Below are 18,264 nucleotides of genomic sequence, written 5' to 3' on the forward strand. Positions count from 1 at the left end.
ACAGCATCAGGCTGATCTGTCAGCAGTAGAAGGTGGAACATGCTCCAAGCCCTCAGGAGCTCCCAGCTCATGCAGGGTCAGAGCTTAGGCCCTGCCAGTCAGAGCCTGTGCCCCAGTGCTTTCCCCCAGACATTCCCTTCCTTGCCTCCTTTAATTCTTGGCTCAAATCCTACCTTCTCATGGACACCACCCACCTGTTTAATTCTGCAACCTGCACCCAGGCCAGCACCCTTGGGCCTCTTTATTCTTTTTCTTTTTTCCTATATCGTCAATCTCTTCCACTTATTGATGTTCATGGTTGAGGTCTGTCTCCCACTCCATCAGGGCAGGGAGACCTTTGTTTTTTCCCCAACGTATTCCAAGCATTAGAACAGTGCCTGACACAGAGCATGTGCTAAATTATTTACTGAATGGATAACTTAGAAGAGAGAGAAGTGCCCTGGGAGCTGAGCTAATTATAAATGATAAATTAATCTTGGGAATTTAGAGGGCGGGATTCACAGGAACCAAAACCAATGAAATCCATCTCTCCTCTGTTGCTAGTGGTCGGAAGTTTCAGAAGAGCACAAAAATCGGGTCTTTGTCCGTTTCTTCTGTCTTAATTTTCCACTTCTGTCCAAAACAGGTGTCTCTTTGAGACTCCCTTTGGGACTGGGGCTACTCGGGCAACTCCAACACTGGCAGCACTAATTCCCCGAAGATGCTCTCCTCCGCGGGGGCGTTTTCTCACCCAGCAACCAGGGATCCGCCTGACTCCGAAGTCAGTTCCTAGTGGAGAACCGGCCTCGCAGCGCCCTGCTTCCCTGGGTTTCTGTGTCGCCTTTAATAGGGGTTATAAAGGTCTCCTGGCACAGCAGCCAAACCACATTCCGCCTCCCTGCCGCCCTCCCTCCCCCGGGCCCGGGCAGGCTGGGCGGCTCAGCGCACACAGGAACAAACCCAGGCGGCCCCTCTGCAGCTAGAGCGACGCAAAGCAACCCGCGGCGGGGACGCGACGTGCACTCGGGGCGCAGCGCCCGCACCAACGCTGACCTCCCGAGTGCAGCCACCGAAGTTGGGCGGCGGGGCTGGTGACCTGGAGTGCGGCGTTTGGGTTTGCTCCGCAGTAAGTGCAAAGAAAGGAGAAAGGGGGGAATCTCCAAGAACCAAACTCGGGTGCTCTGCGGATAGCGGAGATGAAGGGGGCGGCGGCGCCGAGGCTGGGTAGGCCGGGCCCCCAAGTTTCCTTCCGCGTTAGATAATCCTGGGGTCCCAATTCGTCCTCGTTGCCGCCTGGGGTCCTGGTAACCGGGTAAGCGCGGAGGCTGGACGTCTGGAGGGGACGGGGGTGGCCAGACCCCAGCCGCGCAGGCGCCTTCTCGCCACCTCCCTCCGTCGCCCCCGTCCCACCCTCCCCGAGCCGGGCGGGGTACTGGCCTGCGCTAAGCGGGGGGCGGGCAGGAGGCCGACACAAAGCTCGGCCCTCCACTCCGCCCCTCCTTCTCTCCGTCTTTCCTCCTCCTCCTCCCGCCGGGCCGGGCTGCCCAGCCCCCGCTTGTCCGCGGGGCCACCGGTCACCCCCGCCTCCAGACCTGCAGGGAGGGCGCGCGCGAGGTAAGGGGCGGCGGCGGCGGCCGAGACCCCCCCCGGCCCCGCACCCGGCGCCGCAGGCTCCGGGCGCTGGCGTGGTGCGCTTCTCGCTCTCCTCCCCTCGGGGGGGACCTGGGGAGAGACGGAGCGAGTGTCCTCGGGGTCGTGGGACACGGGTGGGGAAGGGGGCGCCCGGGAGTGGGGCGCAGGGGCGGAGGGCAGGGGGACTTTCCAGCGCTGCGAGGCAGGGTGGTGGCGGGGGAGTAGCTGACCTCTGGGGGGAGGGTGAGGGGCAGCCGGCGGGTGCGGGCGCCGTGGCTCCAAGTGCTGGGGTTTGTGAGTGTGCGCGGAGGGGGCGGACGGCTGGGTAGGGACTTTGTCCGCCTCTACCTGCGGGAAGACCTAGGGTGTCAGGTGCGCCCAGCTGTGCGCAGGACTGACGCTTCCAGCCCCGCGGGCTCCCAGGCTCCGGCCCGCGGGAGGGTCGGCAAGTCCGGGCAGGGGGCGCGTGGGCTGTCGCAGTGATTGATGACGGGCGCAGCCGGCGGGGGAGGGGCCGGGGTTCTCTGCCGGGAAGGGCCGGGGCCGCTGTCTCACTCTGCGGCCCCGCCCCCTCTGGACTCGGCCTCCACCCTTGGCCTCGGCTCCCCCCAGCGCGGCGCCCACCCATCCGCTGGGGGGCGCCCCGCAGCGCCCTGGGGTCAACAGGATGCGAAGTTACCCTTTAAAGTCTAAGATCTGTTGCCAAGAAATGCAGGGCACGACCGGCCCCTGGGCTTAGGAGACGTATCTCCTCTCCAAGCTCTCAAGTCCTTGGGGCTTTCCGAATTCTGCAGACGAGGCTGCGCAGGAACGCGCACCCTTTAGCCGCACTTTCTTGCAAGCACTGAGGGTTTCTTAGGAACATCCTGTAATCAGTAACAAAGACTGCGACCAGCAGGACTTTGTAAATAGTGAAGCCAAAATAAAGACTTGGCGGCACTCAGAATTATGATAAAAAATGTTAATACAGTATTTTTAAAAATAAAAATTAATGTTAAAAAAAACCCATGATGAACAAAATATCAATATTTTAAATAAAGACAGGTTTTCGTTATGCCCCGCGTCATTGTGCAGTGGGCCCTCCGCATGTCTTGTCCCCATCTGGGTTTATGTGGGCTGACAGTGGCGTGGACACAGACCATGCAGTGCCGGCTTTGTGTATACAGATGGTCATGCTTTTTGACCGTAGAGTGCTTACAAATTTTTTCTGCTTGGCTCCAAAATAGGAGGCTGTTTTATAAGTATATACAGAGGCACAGGGTTCTCTTTTTGCCTAGGTGCCTACATGGCTCTGGACGGCAGCGGCCCCGGCCCACGGAGCACCCCTTGCACTTCCCGGTGCCCTGGCACCGCCATATCCTGCATCATCATCATGGGTTGGGAGGGGCCTCGCATCGGGGGGAAACTCTGGTGGCCTAGTGGGTAAGAGCCAGCGCTGCTAATCAAGAGGTCGGCGGTTCAAATCCGCCAGGCGCTCCTTGGAAGCTCTATGGGGCAGTTCTGCTCTGTCCTATAGGGTCGCTATAAGTCGGAAGCGACGGCCGTGCGCAGTGGGTTTTGCATCAGGGACTTAGGAAAAGGCCCATTGTCAGGAGCTTTGGGGCTTGAGGACTCTGCTCCCCAACCCCATCAGGACCTCCTTTATCTGGAGACATTATCCTGCAAACCAGAACGGAAGTAGTTGTTATTAGCGGCCTTTGAGTTGGCTCCCAGCTCATGGTGGCCACATGCACAGTGGAACAAAATGCTGCCTGGTCCTGCGCCATCCCGGTGATTGCTTGCAGATCAGATGGTTGTGATCCGTAGGCTTTTCATTGGCTGATTTTCAGAAGTAGGTTGCCAGATCTTTCTTCCTAGTCTGTTTTAGTCTGAAAGCTCTGCTGAAACCTGTTTAGCATCGTAGCGACATGCAAGCATCCACTGACAGACGGGTGGTGGCTGTGCTTGGCCAGGACTCGGACCTGGGTCTGTCACATGTGAGGTGAGAATTCCACCACTGAGTCACCAACGCCCCCTAAAAACCCACTGCCATCAAGTTGATTCTGACTCGTGGTCATCCCGTCTGTGTCAGAGGAGAACTGTGCTCCACAGGGTTTTCGATGGCTGACATTTTGGAAGTAGGTCACCAGGTCTTTCTTCCAAGGTGCCAGTGTGTGGACTCAAACCTCCAACCTTTTGGTTAACAGCTGAGTGCATTAACCGTTTTCACCCAGGGACTCTTATGGAAGCAGAGACCTAAAATTGCCCACACTTGACTAGGGGCAGACTGGAGGGAGCGTGACTCCCTCTAAGGCTGTGGTGTATACTTGTTTAGAGATAGTCTTATCCCCCGTCCCCAAAGTTAAGGGCCCCTACCCACTCCAAAGAGGAGTTACACTTTCTAGAAACACCCTCCTTGCTTGGCCAAATCCCCTTCTGCCTGGAAGAGATGAATGAGTCATTTCTTCTGTGTGTAAGGGCACACAACACTGGGGCGGGGGGGGGTCCCCACCTTAGTTGGGTCCACTCTTTATATACTCTCGCCTTGCATTGTATCGGCATTGTGTCTGAGGCCCCTTGCACATCCGACCCTCCTGATGGTTCTTCAAGATTCTTCAAGGCTCCAGCTGGGAAGGGTTCCCTGGTCTCCCTCCTCATGTCCCTGGTAAGGCACGCCCTCCTCAGCACTATCAGAATCCCTTCCATCTGAGTGATGTACAAGATGATTTTGTACCTGTGGACCGGCCCCACTTGCCCACTTTCTGTGAGCTTCCTGAGGTCAAGTCATAGCGCTTAGGAACGAATGAATGAACAGAAGTATCCCTTTGTAAATGTATTTTGAGGAGCCAGACAGGCAGAAATACATCCTTAGACCTGTAATGCCTCTAAAAAAAGCAGATAATAACCAGCATTTTTATAGCAGTTTATAAAATGCTTTTACAGGTAGTATCTCAATTGTTTCTCAAACAATACTGGTAGTCCATTTTGTAAGTGAGAGCACTGGCCTACAGAAGTCAAACCAGCAGCGCCAGACCCAGGGCTGCAGGTGCAGTCGGCACGCCCTGTCCCCCAGCTGGCTCAGAGGCATGCTCCAGGCAGCGTTTGTCTAGAGCAGAATTGACCGAGCTGTGTTTTAGGGTATACGTTTACTGAAGAATTACTTATGAAATACAGGGGTGAAATAAATGATGGAATGCTAAAGTTAAGCAGGTTCTTTACTATAAGACTTTTCAGAGGCTTTTTATGGTAATGTGCATTGGAACTCTTTAGGATGAAGTCATTGTATGGAATGTTTGCCCACTTCCTTTGGCTGCAGGACACTTTGCTGAAGCATTTTGAGAAGATGGACCTATCAGCTGGGGTGGTTGGGGTGCAGAGGGGAGGTGAAGAAGATGACTGGATGGGTGATGCATCAGTAACCAAGCCATGGCATTCAGGAGTGAGTGTGTGTGTGTGTGTGCGTGCGTGCGTGCGTGTGTGTGCACGCTCATGTGTGTCCAAGGAACAGGGTGGGGAGGAAATACCGTGTGACTTTTAACCTGTTGAGTTTGAAAGTCCCGTATGTTACCTAGATGGAAATTTGCTGTGAACATGAGGAGTCAGCGGGAGTCACTGCGAGACAGGGGGCGGAATCAGGGAGCTGATTGACTTACCCAGGGAAAGCCCACAGGCCAAGCAGGCAGGGGCCAAGACAGAGCCCTGGAAGCCAACATGGAGGAGGCAGAGACGGGGACAGTGGAGTCAGAAAGAGGGCGGATGCGGCGGGAGAGCCCGCGCTCCTGAAAAGCTGGGACAGACCAGTAGTTTATGAGCAGTGTCTGTTCTGACTGGCTGGGGCTCTGGCAATCTCAGTTACATAATTTTAATATCTCTTCTGAGAAGTGTGGAGTGTCAGCTGAGAGCGTGAACAGAACCGCTCAAGTTAGCACAGCCCATAGAAAAACAACACAGTAGCATTATTGGATATTGAATGAATGAATGATTAGGTGGCATCTTTTTTTTTTTTAAGTAGAAATGGTTTTTAATTTTTTTTTTTTAATGGTTTGGTGAAAAGTCTAAACAGAGGACTAAACATTTTGTAGAGGACTGTAAGAAAATAAACTCAGATTTCCCTTTCTTTTTTTCTGTTTTTTTGATAAGGCTGCGGGAGTCGTAGCTTGCATGAAGTGTCTTATACTGGGCAAGAATCTATGGTTGCCAGAACCGCTGTCACTAACTGTGAATACCAGCCCCCGCCCAAAGTTGATGAGCCGAGACTGAGAACCCCTGACTCAGTTTGATGTACGGAAGGTTGTAAAGCTGGGCTGTTTGTTTTTTTAAAACTATCTGTAAGTTTCACGTAAATGATGTTGCCAAGTTTCATAGTGTCCAAGTTAAGAAACTAGTTGAAGAGGTGTTCTACTTACTGCTGTGAGCTTTGGTCTCATTTTTATTGGGGGGTGATGTCTGGCCAAGTACAGAAGTCACGTAATAAACTAACGAAGGTCACTTTTGCCTGATCATGACGTCTGGCCAAGCATAAGGTCACGGAATAAACTAATAGAGGTTTTTTTTATCTGAGCGTGAAATCTGGTCAAGTGATGGTCGTGGACGTGTTAACATGGAATTCCCCACTAGCCTGAAACTCTCAAAACTTGAATCATTCTTTAAATCAGACTTGGTGGAAACATTTGTCTTATTACGATTTGTATTGAATTAAGTTTTATTTTACTTGAGTAGGTTAACAGAGTAAGTGGGTTAAAGACACGATATAGTTTTCATATCCCATTTTATTTGCTAGGTCAGGAGAGGGCATTTTAGCTAGTTTAATTACATTAGTTAGGTAAATAAACTTTGCTTTTTTTGTAAAGCACTTTTTTCCTTTCTTGAAGAAGTCATCACATTCCCCGCCTCCCCCCCTCCCCCCCCCCCCGCCCCGCCATAGCTAACTCCCTATTGCATTTAAACTGTGATTACAAGGATACTTTTTACATGTGAATTGAGGCGCATGTCTCTCCTGCCTGGCCACCTGTATGAGTCACATTGCAGGTAAACCACTGAGTTAAGTCCCCGGAAGTCATCCAAGCTCCCACACCTGGCAGCAGCCTGAAACCAGAAACCAGCTCTCTGGAGGGCCAATCGGGCTTTGTCTGACTTCCGCCCGCCCGCTGTGCCAGGACACCTGGGATGGCGTCTAACAGGCACTCACCCGCACTGTCCAGCTCTTTCTGGCCCAGGTCCTGAGCGCTCACGACTTGTGTTGGACAGAAACCTTAGCTTATTAATGTATTGCACAAACATTGTGTAGTGCAGTGTGTAGTACAAACGTTGGTACTTTTCTTTCGATTTCATTCATTGCCTCTGTGCATAGAGAGCCCTTCCACAGCCTCAGTCAAACAGATAGACATTTATATTCTCATTTCTGTGGCTCAGCTTTACACATTACTGTGGAAATTCATTTGTAGTCAGCCTTGGTATGTGGGTTATGAAAAATGCAATGGCGTTCATTTTCCCTGAGTTTACCCACAGGCTCAGCATCGTGTGTTGGCTAAATCTGCCTTCCTCCAGCTTTGTGTACAAGCTCCATTTGGCAGGGCCAAGTCCCTACTCCACTCTCTGCCTTTCCTCTTTTTTTTTTTCCCCACCAAAAAATGTCTTGGCAATTCCACCCATTAATTCTTCCCATACTATTTTACTCTGGGGAATTCATTTGGAATTACTTTAGCCTAGTTGCTAATATGGAAACCCTGGTGGCATAGTGGTTAAGTACTACAGGCTGCTAACCAGAAGGTCAGCAGTTTGAATCCACCAGGTGCTCCTTGGAAACTCTATGGGGCAGTTCTACTCTGTCCTGTAGGGTCACTATGAGTCGAAATTGACTCGACGGCAACAGGTTTGGTTTTTTGGGTTTTAGACACTTAGTATAGGGAGCCCTGGTGGTACAGTGGTTAAGTGCTCAGCTGCTGTAAGGTTGGTGGTTGAAACCCACCAGAGGCTCTGCGGGAGAAAAGACCTGGTGATCTGCTCCTATAAAGATTACAGCCTAGGAATCCCTTTGGGGCAGTTTTACCCTGCCAGGTAAGTTCTCTATGAGTAGGAATCAGCTTGACAGCACACAACAAACACTAATTTTGGAAGACCAGATAGATAGTTTTTGATCCTCTTTTTCCAGTAGACTGAGAAGCTGAATTAAAGCTTGCAGACATTTATGTGTGTTTATTCAGACCACATATGTTTACTGTGTTGGGGGTACCTGGCGAAGAAGGTATGATTCCTGCCCTCAAGGACTTTCTGGCCCAGCAGGGGATACTTCCAAATACATATGCATTGTGTTTGAACTTGAAAACCCTTAATTAAAATTTTTTATTCTTTTCCTTTGCAATCGTTCTGCCCCTTGGTGATTTAGGAATCCGAATGTGAGAACGAAGACAGAGACCTCTGTCCTTTTTAAAAAGACCTTTGTCCCTCTTCCCTTTATTAAACAAATGGAGGGATCTGCGTGGGGAGGGTGGGATGGGGGGTGGGGTAAGGAGGTGGGACGGTGCCTCTGGCTCTTGGCTAGCTTGGCATTGCCAAAAGAAGCAGTGAGACCTGTCAGAAAGGTTTTCATACTCTTCCAGGCAAAGGAGGAGGTGAGGTCAGGGTGGGGAGCGAAGGTTTTCCACCTTTGGGTGGCTTTCTCAAAGGTCCGTATCCCGGGATTGGGTGAGGTCCGATATTGGACGTGGCAGCCAGAGGCAGTGGCGCCCAGTCCTTCCCCACACTGGGCGGCCTGTCCTGGCCATCTGTCCACTGGGCACCACACCCGTTCTCCCTGTACGCTGGCATGCCTGCCAGACAGGTGGTGCGTACTCATTATTACCGACGGTTCTTCCCTGGCACGTTCTGTACTCTAGTTACGTTCAGTATTTTTAGCTAATGTCTTTCCCTAAACAGTTTACAGGGGGGACCTTAGGCTATGCGTGTGATCTAAAACGGCACAAATAACCTCCTACTTTTTAGTGTTCGCACTAGGTGATCCCCTTCTCATCAGTGGTATTTCCTTGAGACTGGAGGTGGAGCCACTTCAAAGGGCGGGCTGAGGACTGGTCCCCAGACCCCACGCAGTTGAAGATCAGTGTGGTTGCGTATAGAAGGGGCATTTCACCGTGGCCTGGGATGTCAGAAAAAGATTTGCAAACGGCAGGGTGTCTAAGCTAAGATGGAAGGGTTAACTGGTGTTAGCTAATACTGAATGGCTGTCAGGCAGAAGAGGAATCCCTGGGTCGTACAAATAGTTCAGAGCTCAGCTGCTAACGGAAGGGTTGGTAGTTCGAACCCACTCAGAGGTACCTCAGAAGAAAAAAGGGCCTGTTGATCTACTTCCGAAAGGTCCCAGCTATGAAAACCATATGGAGCGCAGTTCTACTCTGCAGCACGTGGGATCGCCATGAGTCAGAACTGATTCGACGGCAGCTGGTTTTGGTCAGGCAGAAGGATGGACGAGTGCAAAGAATGAGAAGCAAGTGGAGGAGCGTGGTGCGCTTGGGGGAAGGACACGTAGCTCATAAGCGCTCCAGCTTAGAAGCTGGGACGGAGGAAAGGTGCGGGCTGGGCTGGGAGGGAGGACTTTCAGCCCCAGGAGGGAGGGGAGAACTGTGCACCTGGGGCAGGTGGGTCAGGTTGGGTGGTGAGGGGGTGGGAGTCTGGGCAAGGAAACGTTATCAGACCAGTCCACGAACCAATGCTCTGATCCTGCAAGGAATCGTGCAGTATTTAAAAGTTCTATTGTGGTAAAATATATAGGTATACAATTGTCATCTTAGCCATTTTTAAGTGTGCAATTCAGTGACGTTGATTACATTTACCACGTTGTACCACCGTGACTACTGTCCATTTCCCAGAAGTTTCCCATCACCCCAAACAGAAACTCAGTCCTCCTTCAGCAATAATTCCCCATACTTCTCTCCCTGCAGACCCTGGTAACTGCTGGTAAAGTTTGGTCTCTACGCATTTGCCTGCTCTAGGTATTTCATATAAGGGGGATCATACAACATTTACCCTTTTGTGTCTGACATTTCACTCAGCACAGTGTTTCCAAGGTTCATCCATGTCATAGGATGTATCAGGACTTCGTTTCTCTGAATGGCTGAATGACATTCTGTTGTGTGGCTAGATTGCATTTTGTTTATCCATATCTGTTGGTGGACACTTGGATTGTTTCCACCTCTGGCTATTGTGAATAACGCTGTGGTGAGCATTAGTGTATGCATACGATCTGGGGCCCTGCTTTCAAGTCTTTAGGTGTATATGTGCCCTGGTCTCTGATTTAACGGGAATCTCAGGCTCTTTTGTCTGTTGTGGGAGATGTGGAAGGTCTCTGTCTCAGGTTGGGCGCCCCAGAAGCAGACCCTGAGATGAAGGTTCATATAAAAATGATTTATTAGGAAATGGAAGAGGAGAGGGGAGAAGGGACAGGGAGGGAAGGAAGCTGCGCAAGGATGTGGTATCAGGCAAACCCCCAGAGAGGAATTGGGCTCAGTTTCACAGGGAAGTTTGGGACACGGTGCGGGGCCCACCAGAGGAGCCAGATCAGACGCCAACTGCTGAGTGTTTATAGGCTGAGGCCAGGGGACTTTGGTTAAGTGTTGCTCCAAGCACACTCAGCTCTCTGCAGGCAGGCAAACAAAGAGACAAGGGTGCTGCTTGGGAGTGAAATCGTGCAGGAAAATGGTGCGGGGTCTGGGGAGCAGGGATAAGGCAGAGCATCACAGCACCTGCTACGTGGAGGACGCTTGTTCTCCACTGTGCGGAAGTGGGCAAGCGGATAGTTAAAACAATGTACCTTCCTCCAGTTCTTGTGAGCTCCTGGCAGGGTGATGAGCAGGAGTGTCTTACTGACCCTCACTAGCCCATTCTGGTCACTCCTGCCCACTGGAAGACACCTTTAATGCTTCACGGGCTTATTTATTTCCTGTCCTGCTGCTGCAGATTTTTATGTGTTCCATTTCATTTTTGATGATTCCGGTTTTCCTTGATTCATACTTCTTTGTACAATCCACATTCCAGTTACGAATGGATGTTTGCAGCTGTCACTTCTCATCTTGAGAAATGAAGGTCCTGAAAGCATTACTCCATCGGTGTCATGAAAATCGACTCTACTTTGAGGAGACAGCTCTTCTCCAGTCATATTTTCAGCGCCTTCCAACCTGAGGGGCTCATCTTCCAGCATTACATCAGTCAATGTCCTGTGGTTACCCACAGGGTTTTCACTGGCTAATTTTCAGAGGTAGATTGCCAGGCCTTTCTTCCTAGTCTGTCTCAGTCTGGAAGCTCTGCTGAAACCTGTCCACCATATGTGACCTTGCTGGTATTTAAAATACAGGTAGCGTAGCTTCCAGCACCATAGCAACATGCAAGCCACCACAGTACAACAAACTGACAGTCGAGTACAGGATGCCTATAAATACATAAATATCCTTCTATGATTGTTGGCTTCAGGTTCCTTGAAGAGTAACTGATGAGGTTTAGGATAAGGGACATTGAGAACTGGAAACTGTTAACATCTGGAGGAGAATTTCCTAATCGTGTGTCAGGACAGAGCCACGCACACCCTCAGTGTCCAGGCCCATCATTTGTCCAGTCCTTCCTCCATTCATGCACGCAAGTGTTGGAGTTCACATACTTCCCTTCTCCTCCACCCTTTCTGTGCCAGGGTCATCAGCACTCTCCCTGCCCCATCTCTGGTGGGTTGCACTGCCCTGCCCATTGGAAGCATAAGATGGTGGGATATGTAAATTGCGTTTCACACTAGCCAATCACAGGGAGGCTTAGAGACGAAGCATATTGTTATTAGTGAGTTGTGATTCAATGTGTAGATCCTACAGTGATAGAAGAATTCGAGCGAGAATTCAGCCATCTGCTGCTCTGTGAATGCAGCAGCTGGGGTAATGATGGAGACATAGAAGCTGGAATCACATAGTGGGTCCATAGGGAATCAGATGAGATTTTAAACATTATAGTTCAAGGTCTCATGAGAAGGTCTCATCTGAACTCCTGAAATAAGGTGGGGAAATCAATCCCTTTTTGAGTTTTTTCTAAGCTATTTTTCATTTTGTTTAAGAATCAAGAAACCATAGCAATAATTACAAGGGGGGAAGTTATCAGCCATGAGGATAAAAGAAATTGAATAGCACAAAAGGAGAAGGTAACATTTTAACTACCATTTTTCCCATAAACACATTTGAACTTCTGGGTCTTAGGTTATCTTTAACATTCTAGGGGATTATGTATACGTTCCATGAGAGAAGGTGTAATCAAAGTACGGAAGGCTTTAGGGAAAGTTGCATTTAATTCTAGAGAGAAAAAGAGCCTGGTATAAGAAGTAAGAGTCATATTTCACAAGGATTATGATGCCTTTATAAACTAAATATCGTTCTAGAAGCAGAGATAAAAATCGATAAATATAGCAATAGTTGTTGAAGGTTGACTGTACAACTAAGTGATTGAACACTATTCAATTGAACAAAACTGCCTTTGAGGAAAAAAAATTGAGGGAGAACTGAGAAAATTGACCAATATTTGATACAATTTGATTCCAAAAAACTGTATACACTGTATGAAAACCTCAGCACAGAGACACAAAGAAAGCACTCAAACTGATAAAGCATAGAAATTTTTATAAACCATTTAACAGGAAATCTCTGAGAATGAACATTGGTAAGGTAGCACAATTCCCCTTGCCCTCAATCCGGAGAAGGAAATAAGAGATCTTGCTCTTCCTTGTAGCACTGCTTTGACTCAGCCGCCACCATGGCCTACAGTCCACTGGCCCTGCCACCTGGCCACTGTCCCTCACGTGCTTCTGTCTCAGCTCAGATTCCATGGCCATGATTATAGTGATCCTTGGCATCCACCTTAATTCTCTTGGCCTGTTTCTCTCAGGCTACCCCCTGGTTAAGACCCAGCCCTGCTCAGCACACTGCTTGTAGTCCATGTGTCTTAGTCTCGATTCTCTAGAGGAGCAAAACCTGTGAAATGTATATACAAGTATATAGAGAGAGATTTACTTCAGGGAAATGGCTCACAGCGTTGCAGGGGCTGGGGAATCCAAGATCTGCAGGCTTACGTCCCAGGGTTGGGGAGCTGGCGAATCCATGACTGTAGGCTTACGTCCCAGGGTTGGGGGGCTGGCGAATCCATGACTGCAGGCTTATGTCCCAGGGTTGGGGGGCTGGTGAATCCATGACTGTAGGCTTACGTCCCAGGGTTGCGGGGCTGGCGAATCCAAGATCTGCAGGCTTACGTCCCAGGGTTGGGGGGCTGGCGAATCCATGACTTCAGGCTTATGCCCCAAGAACCAGAGGTCAGGTGCCCAGAAGAGTACAGGGTATATACGTATATAGAGAGAGCAAGCTTTGCCAGAACATCCATTTATATACTGGAGGCGGCCACATCCCCAAGGAAGCTACCCTTGCAACTGATTGGCTGCTCACCTCAGATGACAAAATGGGAGGTGATTACACAGTGTCTGCCAAACCACTGAGAATCATAGCCCGGCCAAGCTGGCACATTAACCATCACGCCACGCCTCTACCAGACAGATGGGCATACTGGGAAAGCCACAGCCACATTAAGTGTCCATGGCTGTCAGCCTCAAGGGGGTCCTATTTGGCTTTCTAGTCCAGCCACTCTCCTTCAGATCAGTCTTTGTCATACTTTTTTAAAATTACTTTTCTACATGTATAGATATAACCACCTGACATTGAGCCAATTCCAGCTTGTGTGTGTCAGGGTGGGACTGTGCTCCATAGGGTTTTCAGTGACTGGTATTCTGGGAGTAGATTGCCATGCTCTCTTTCTGAGGCACCTCTGGGTGGACTTGAACCACCAACCTTTTGGTCAGCTACTGAGCTATATATATATATATGTATATATCCCCCACATGTCTGTTAGTTTGCCATAGTATGGGGGCTTGCGTGTTGCTGTGATGCTGGAAGCGGTGCCACTTGTATTCAGATACCAGTAGGGTGAAGCCTTCAGTTCCAGTACTCAAGGATTCTTTGGGGAAAATATTAAACAACGCAGGTAGCATCAGAAGAAGATGGAAGGACTACACGGAGTTATTTTACCAAAAAGAATCAGTCAACATTCAACCATTTCAAGAGGTGGCACATGATCGGGAACCGATGGTACCGAAGGAGGAAGTCCAAGCTGCACTGAAGGCACTGGTGAAAAACAAGGCTCCAGGAATTGAGGAAATATAAACTGAGATATTTCAACAAACGGCTGTAGCACTGGAAGTGCTCACTCGTCTATGCCAAGATATTTGGAAGACAGCAACCGGCCCAACTGACTGGAAGAGATCCGTATTTATGCCTATTCCCAAGAAAGGTGATCCAGCCAAACGCGGAAATGATCAAACAGTATCATTAATATCACACGCAAGTAAAATTTTTCTGAAGATAATTGAAAAGCAGCTGTAGCAGTGTATAGACAGGGAACTGCCAGAAATTCAGGCTGGCTTCAGAAGAGGATGTGGAACCAGGGATATCATTGCTGATGTCAGATGGATCCCGGCTGAAAGCAGAGAATACCAGAAGGGTGTTTACCTGTGTTTTATGGACTATGCAGAGGCGTTCGACTGTGTGAATCGTAACAAATTATGGATGACATTGCAAAGAATGGGAATTCCAGAACGCTTAATTGTGCTCAGGAGGAATCTGTACACAGATCAAGAGGCAGTTGTTCAGACAGAACAAGGGGATACTGAGTGGTTTAAAGTCAGGAAAGGTGTGTGTCAGGGTTATGTCCTTTCACCATACCTATTCAGTCTGTATGCTGAGCAAATAATCTGGGAAGCTGCACTGTATGAAGAAGAACAGGGCGTCAGGATTGGAGGAAGACTCGCTAACAGCCTGTGTTATGCAGGTGACAGAACCTTGCTTGCTGAAAGTAAAGAGGACTTGAAGAACTTACTAATGAAGACCAAAGACCACAACCTTCACTATGGATTACACCTCAACATAAAGAAAACAAAAACCCTCACAACTGGACCAATAAGCCATATTATGATAAAAGGAGACAAGATTGAAGTTGTCGAGGATTTCATTTTGTTTGGATCCACAATCAACAGCCATGGAGGCAGCAGTGAAGAAATCAAAAGATGTATTGCACTGGGAAAATCTGGTACAAAGAACCTCTTTAAAGTGCTGAAGAGCAAAGATATCACCTTGAAGACTAAGGTGCGCCTGACCCAAGCCATGGTATTTTCAATCGCATCATATGCATGTGAAGGCTGGATAGTGAATAAGGAAGACTGAAGAAGAATTGATGCCTTTGGATTGTGGTGTTGGCGAAGAATATTGAATATGCCATGGACTGCCAAAAGAACGAACAAATCTGTCTTGGAAGAAATACAACCAGAATGCTCCTTAGAAGCAAGGATGGCGAGACTGCGTCTCACATACTTTGGACATGTTGTCAGGAGTGATCAGTCCCTGGAGAAGGACATCATGCTTAGTAAAGTACCAGGGTCAGCAGAAAAAAAGGAAGACCCTCAATGAGATGGGTTGACACAGTGGCCGCACCAGTGGGCTCAAGCATAACATTGGTTATAAGGATGGCGGAGGACGGGGCAGTGTTTCATTCTGTGGTACAAGGGGTTGCTGTGAGTCGGAACTGACTGGACGGCACCTAACAACAACATTACTATAACTTTGAGCAGTGACTCCATCTCCTTTTCCCTATCCTCTCAGATCCTATCCTAAAATGCATGGGTAAACACCCTTCATTGATTTCACCACCCACTAACGGGGCTTGCCCTGGATAATTATTTTACTTTGTTTCTTCCCTTCTCCTCAGAAGAATGTCCTGGAAAAATACTTCTAAAAGGTCATGGACATTGACAGCCATGTGGAGTGCAGTTCTACTCTGAAACACATGAGTCACCATGAATCGGAATAGACTTGATGGCAACTGTCTTTTTTTTTTTTTTCCTTCCTTTCTCAAACCTCCAACATATTTCCACCCTCTTCATTCTCAGCTGATGACCTTCTTATTTCACCGAGGAACTAGAATTAACCAGGAGAACTTAATGCCTCCCACCATAAAACTACCAACCAGCATTCACCTGTCCCTGCATGCTTTGCTGCCTCTCCCGTAGCAATGGATAAACGTTTGTCCTCCTATCCAGGGTCAATCCCTCTGCTTATGCAGTGGGTCCCACCTTCTTCCGTATACTGAGGGACTTAGTCCAGCAATTGTCTCCTCTCTCTCCTGAATCAACAGTTCTCTTCCCCTCTGTCTGGGTCATTTCCACCCAGGGACAGTCAGATTGTAACATCTCCCACCTTTAGAGTCCTCCCCTGGCCCTGCAGTCCCCACCAGCTCCTACCTCTTTTTCTCCGCTTCACTTTGCAATAAAACTCTTCAAAAGAGTGTCTGCACGTACTGTCCGCCATTCCTTTCCTTTCATCCTTTCCTAGACCCACTCCAAACCAGATTTTGCGCCCTGGACTGATCTTAAGGTCATTGGTGATCTCCTTGTCACCAAATCTAAGGGTCTATTTCTGACCCCTATCTCATGATTTACCAGCAGCGTCTGACAGTCCTTGTCCCTCTGTCTTACAAGCACTTGGCTTTCAGGACAGCACTTTCTCTTGATTTTCCTACTTCATTGGAGTTTCCTTTTTGGCCTCCTTTGCCAGCTCCTTCTCATTTCCTTGACCCTAAACATTGGTGTGCCTAGGAGCTCAGTCCTGGGATCTCTTGTCTTCCAGATTTATGCTCCCCATGGTGACCTCAGCTAGCCAGAAAACCTTAAATACCACCTAGGAGCTGATGAACGTTTCCAGAAGTGCAGACTCTATCAATGTCCAGCGGTCTTCCTGATAGAGCCACTTGCTGGTCTCTGAAATCTCAAACCGTGTCCAAACAACGTCTTACCTTCCCTGTACAAGCATCTCACCGTTTCCCCATCTCAGTAAATGGAGCCCTGTTCTTCCAGAGCCTCAGACTTGGAATCCTCCTTAACTCCCCCCAACCCCGTACCTTGCATCCAGCCCATCAGCAGATTTTGTCAGCTCTGCCTTCAAAGTATACCCAATCTGACGACTTCTGACCATCCCCACTGCCGCCAACTCAGTCAGTCTCTCGCTTGGACTCTCTCCTGGCCTCGTAACTGAGCTCCCTGCTTTGTACCTGTCTTCCATCAGTTTTTCTCCAAATCGTGCTCACAGCCATCATTTAAAAAACCTGTCACGTGTCATTTCTTCGCTCACATCCTTCTCCCATTTCCATCTCACCTGGGGTAAAATTCATAGTCCTTCCCACGGCGCACACTGCCCTTGATGATTCGGGCTCTGCTGACCTCTCTTCCTCACCTGCCACCAGTCTGGATGCCTGTTTCCCCTGCTCTGGCTGCACCGGCCTCCTTGCTGTTGCTTGGCACAGTAAGCCTGCTCCCCACCAGGCCCTGGCACAGTAAACCTGCTCCCCACCAGGCCCTGGCACAGAAAGCCTGCTCCCCACCAGGCCCTGGCACAGTAAGCCTGCTCCCCACCAGGCCCTGGCACAGTAAGTCTGCTCCCCGCCGGGCCCTGGCACAGTAAGCCTGCTCCCCGCCAGTTCCTGGCACTGGCTCTTCCTTTTGCCTGGAATGTGCTCCCTCCCAATATCCACGTGACTTGCCCCCACATCCTCCAGGTTCTTCACTCAAATGCCCCACTTCAGAGAGGGTTTTCCTGAGCACCTATGTAACATGGCCCCTCCACCCCCATGCCCTGCCTTATTGTCAAGCATTTATATCATCTGATACACATTCTGAGCAGAGTTTTGTCTGTCTTGCCCCTCATTGCACGCTCAGAGGAGCCCTAGTAGTGCAGTGGTTAAGAGCTGGGCTGCTAACCTAAGGGTCTGCAGTTCAAATTCACCAGCCACTGCTTGGAAACTCTGTGGGGGCAGTTCTACCCCGTCCTGTAGGGTGGCCATGAGTCTGAATTGACTTGATGGTGATGGGTTTGGTTTGCACCCTCAGTACCTAGGACAGTGCCTTGTAGGTGCTTAATGAATATTTGTTGAATTAAACAGTTGAGGCAGGAAAATTCTGGAAGGCTTGATCAGGGCAGTGGAAGAGTCCAGGATATCCCTTTTGGCTGAAAATAAAAATATGCCATGTTCTGACAAAGCTTTCCAGAGTTCGAGCAGCAAACATTTTCATACTCGGTCACACCACCGAGCCCCTGTGCCTCCTGTGGGGCGGCAGCGGGTGGGGGCCGTGTCAGGAAGAACATGACCACTAAACTGCTTTTCCTTTATACTTTTCTCCAACCCCTGAAAACAATTCTGCAAAAGAGATTTTTTATAAGACCAAGTGCCATGTAGTGCCCAATTAAGATAGACATTTGAAAATTTAAACACAGCATATAGAAAGAGCTGAAGGACAGTGCTGGGGAGTGAGATGCTGAAAGGGTCCAGACCCTTTTGGGATTCACTTTGCATATCCTGAAGAGAGATTTCTGCAAATGCTGGTTATAGCAGGGATAGAGAGAAAGAGCTTTCAATCCAATACCTGACTGGAGGAGCCACAGAATTTGTGGTCCCAGGGCAAAATCAAAGTATGGGACCCCTGATTCAAAAATCGGGAATTCAAGATGGCAACAATAGAGCATTAAATCAAGCCTGAGACCCTTCTAAGTGTAGGGCCGTATGCAACAA

The 18,264-nt window shown here is 49.3% G+C and overlaps 1 protein-coding gene across 6 annotated transcripts in view; it reads left to right on the top strand.

Moving 5' to 3' along the window:
* The first annotated feature begins 1,019 nt into the window (after nucleotides 1-1,019).
* RIN2 (Ras and Rab interactor 2) overlaps nucleotides 1,020-18,264 on the top strand; it is a 268,726-nt gene continuing 251,481 nt past the window's right edge. For 2 of the 6 annotated variants that reach the window (XM_049869984.1, XM_049869986.1), the window contains exon 1: nucleotides 1,383-1,593. The gene's annotated coding sequence lies outside the window, so the exon portion shown is untranslated. Of the gene's footprint in view, nucleotides 1,106-1,309; nucleotides 1,594-18,264 lie in introns of those variants that run through there. The other 4 variants (XM_049869987.1, XM_049869985.1, XM_049869993.1 and 1 more) reach the window with 4 other exon arrangements.

This window comes from Elephas maximus, chromosome 25 (assembly GCF_024166365.1).
Source record: "Elephas maximus indicus isolate mEleMax1 chromosome 25, mEleMax1 primary haplotype, whole genome shotgun sequence".
Classification (NCBI taxonomy): domain Eukaryota; kingdom Metazoa; phylum Chordata; class Mammalia; order Proboscidea; family Elephantidae; genus Elephas; species Elephas maximus.